We start from the raw sequence: 3,636 nt of genomic DNA, 5'->3' as shown, positions 1-3,636 counted from the left end.
ACTTAAATCTAGTAGGCAACCCACATTTTAAACTGTGCATGTTCAAGAAAGAGAGAGATCTTTTTCTCATGTTATTTCTGGACTCAGTATAGGCATATTAAGCTCCCCAAACCTTCACTTCCTGCATTACCTCTACTATTTTCAAATTCAGAAACTATCTCTTCCTGTTCCTCAGACTTTTAATTCTCTCCTTCCAAAGCCCTGTCTAACATTTATCTATTCCACAAAAGTTCTATAAACATAGCTCTATATCCATTCACATCATATAAAAATGTAGCACAGCTGAGCCTTGAGGTGGCTGCATCTCTGACAGCTTGACTACAACCTCATTGGGGACCTTGAGCCAGAACCACCCAGTTATACAGCAACCAGATTCCCAAACTACAGAAACTGTTCTGAGAATAAATATTTGTTGTTTTAAACTGCTGTGGTGGGTAATTTGTTATGCAGCACTAGATAACAAATACATACAGCATCTCCGCCATATAGATACAATAGAAACAAATAATCTCAGGAACACAGAGGATAATAAAATGTGGTGACATAATTAGAAGTGATAAATTGTATTTATTATCTTTGTTCTTCATATAGTTTAACTGCAAGTTTATATAATTTAGTTTTTGTAAACAATGGCTGTGTTTAACAAGTGATTCCTAAAATTCGTTCGATTTTAATAATTGGCTCTTGTAATTTAGTATGAGCTGGCTCCAGCAATCCACTATATCCATCTTTAGGCTCTGTTTCTCACTCGGCATTACTCCCTCCCTTTCTGGCTGGCACTCCTCTGTAGTTCCCTGTAGAGGCAATACTGTGTTGTCAGTCAGTTCTTATGAACCTTATACATTGGAATCACCAGATCAGCATGGCCACATTCCAGACTAACCAAATCTAATGTTCTGGGGATGGAGCTTTTGGGGAAATCTGCGTTTGATTAAACTCTCCCCACCTCCTACCCTCTCATGGCGATTCTGATGCCCAATAAGATTGGAGGAGCACTGGTTCAAGAGACCAGTTTTGAAATTTGACAGAACAATGTTCCAATCCCAGGTCTATTGTTTCAGGAAATTGCTCAATGACTTCGTCTGAAAATGAGGAACTCTATGAGCATTCCATAAAATAGTGTCTGCAAGAGGGTCGATGCTCAATAAAGAGATTTCACTCCTTGCTAGGACAGACTCCCCAGTCATGGCATCCTCTCTCTGGCCGTTGCAGTCCCCATCCAGGCAGACCTGCTTCAGGATCCTTCCTCCTATCTCTGCGCTTCAAACAATGCCTGTCTTTCCTTGTTAGCACTGAAGAAATTCTCACAGCCCACCTCCCCTTTATCATCTCTCTGTTCACACTCTGAAGCGCACTGACAGACGATACCCATGTACCTGACCAGGGCTGCGGCGGGCCTCACGTTTCTCTCATATCCCACGTTTCTCTCAGCACTGGGGTGTGTGCGCACCAAGAGTCAGTCGGGTGTGTCACCAGAATATTCATGCCATTTTTACTTGCAGGTATGCAATTAATTAAAAGTTGGGTAAAATGATAAATGCAAGAGCAGGAAAAAAGTTGAATGCTTTTGGAAAGACTTGAATTTTTAAAAATGGAATTAGGTATAGATGAGAAAATAGTGAAGGACTGAGGAAAACTCATAAAAATCTCTCAAGATTCTGTTCTTAAATTGTTTCAAAAATTTGTCACTCTACTTTAAAGAAACTAAAACTGGTCAGGGTAGAAAATATATTACAGTAAAAAGGCTCTGTTCCTACAACCAGCAACCAACCAGTGATGAATATGTGCTTATGTTTTAAGTTTAAATAAATTCTTAAAATTGTGTTTGCATGCCTTATTTTTTCTATGATTCTCTTTTTTCACTGACCGTTTCCATTAATCAACCCACTATCTGCTCCAGTTGTATCAGTTAAGAAGGTAGATGTGTATCATAGCAGACAGGTAACAACCATGTGCATCCTGAATGTGCCTCTTGCATCAGCTGGACAGTACTTCAACTACAAGTATCACCACCTGAATGTCTAATTACCAACTCAAATTAAATATGGCCCAAAGGATTTATCATTGTTTTTCTATGACTCTATCCTGTACCAATTTGTCTGTATCCCAGTGGCCACCCCAGTATTACTGACCAACAAAAATATAATGTGCACCATATATGTAATTTTGAATATCCCAAATATTTTCATTTTAACTTGTAATCAACATAAAATGTATTAATGAAATATTTTTTCATGCTACATCTTGAAAAATCTGTTGTATAATTGATATCACAGCACTTCGGCACAATTCAAACAAGCTATATTTCGAGTGCTCAATAGCCACATGTAACTAGTGACAACTGTATTAGACAGTTGACCAATCTTGCTGTTCCTATATTCTCATCATCTAAAATGATTCCTTCTGCTTTATCTTTACAGTTAATGCTTTGGTCTGACACTAAACAAGGAAAACATCCTCCCCTGGGAAATACTTCTCTCTATTACTAGTTAATCTCAGTTTTTAACATTGCTGCCAAAACTACCTTCTCCATCATTCACCTTGATTACACTATGCACCATCCTGTCACGTCCATCATTCAGTGGATCAAAACCAGAGCCGTGAACTCCTTCCTCAGAGGATTTCATTAGCGAGCCCTAGGAAACTCTTATTCTTGTATCTTCTCGTGCTTCTTTCACAGCTTCTTTCTGTCTCTCGAGCTATTACTTCAAATTCCTGCACCACTATCCCCTAAACTACAGTCATATTTATAGCTACCCGATCCTTACCTCCTAAGCAGTCTTTCCTCTTCCCAAGGCCAACTTTAATCCCTAGATCCTATTCCTATTCTCCTCTTCCCTACCAAGCAATCTTACTCTCTCCTATACTTTTAGATCTTCTTTCTTGCCTTGCCTTTCCCTCTGTGCACAAATCTCTCCTATCCTCTTGAAAAACCCAGAAATTCCCTTGAGTTCACTTTCCCATTTGTTATCATCCAAACATGTCAACTTTCTCACATTTCATTCACTCTTCTACTTACTTACTCTGTAGGTTCTACCTTTCACAGAGGACTCAGCACTGTGAAAGTGCTGAGGATTGACTGGTCCTAGGCTTCCTTAGGGCCCCACACTCAGCCCATATTCTGCTCCCCCTTCACATGCTCTGGGTGACCTCATCTATGCTCATGGTTTCAATCCCTCCCACCTAGAGACAGAGACCAGCCCTACTGTGCATTTGCCTCCACAGCCTAGCACAGTGAGAACCACAGTCATAGGTATTCAGTATGTTTGCAGGTGAATGAATGAATGAATGAATGAATTAGTAAATCTGCTACCAACTTCCTTCTAACCATGACTTCTCCCCGTGTTTTTAATGCTCTGCCTGCTCAACAAGCTCTTCTGTCCCCACAATCTCTTTCAAGAACCCTTTCTTGATGTGACGCAACAACCACAATTTCCTCTTCACTCATCAACCACATTTGTCAAGTTGCTTGCATATAACATGAGCCATTTGCCAATTTTCTCATTTTATCTGTGTAATTATTCAATGTGGTTCCTGTTTCTGTCTGCATTATTTTTGTCTGTATTACAATTTTAAGTCTACCATGCCACAAATACAGTATTCAGAAGAGAAGTGGATTTTTTATTATGTTCTTAC

Source organism: Pteropus vampyrus, unplaced genomic scaffold, assembly GCF_000151845.1.
Source record: "Pteropus vampyrus isolate Shadow unplaced genomic scaffold, Pvam_2.0 Scaffold88, whole genome shotgun sequence".
NCBI lineage: Eukaryota > Metazoa > Chordata > Mammalia > Chiroptera > Pteropodidae > Pteropus > Pteropus vampyrus.
Note: the sequence above shows the minus strand (reverse complement) of the source record.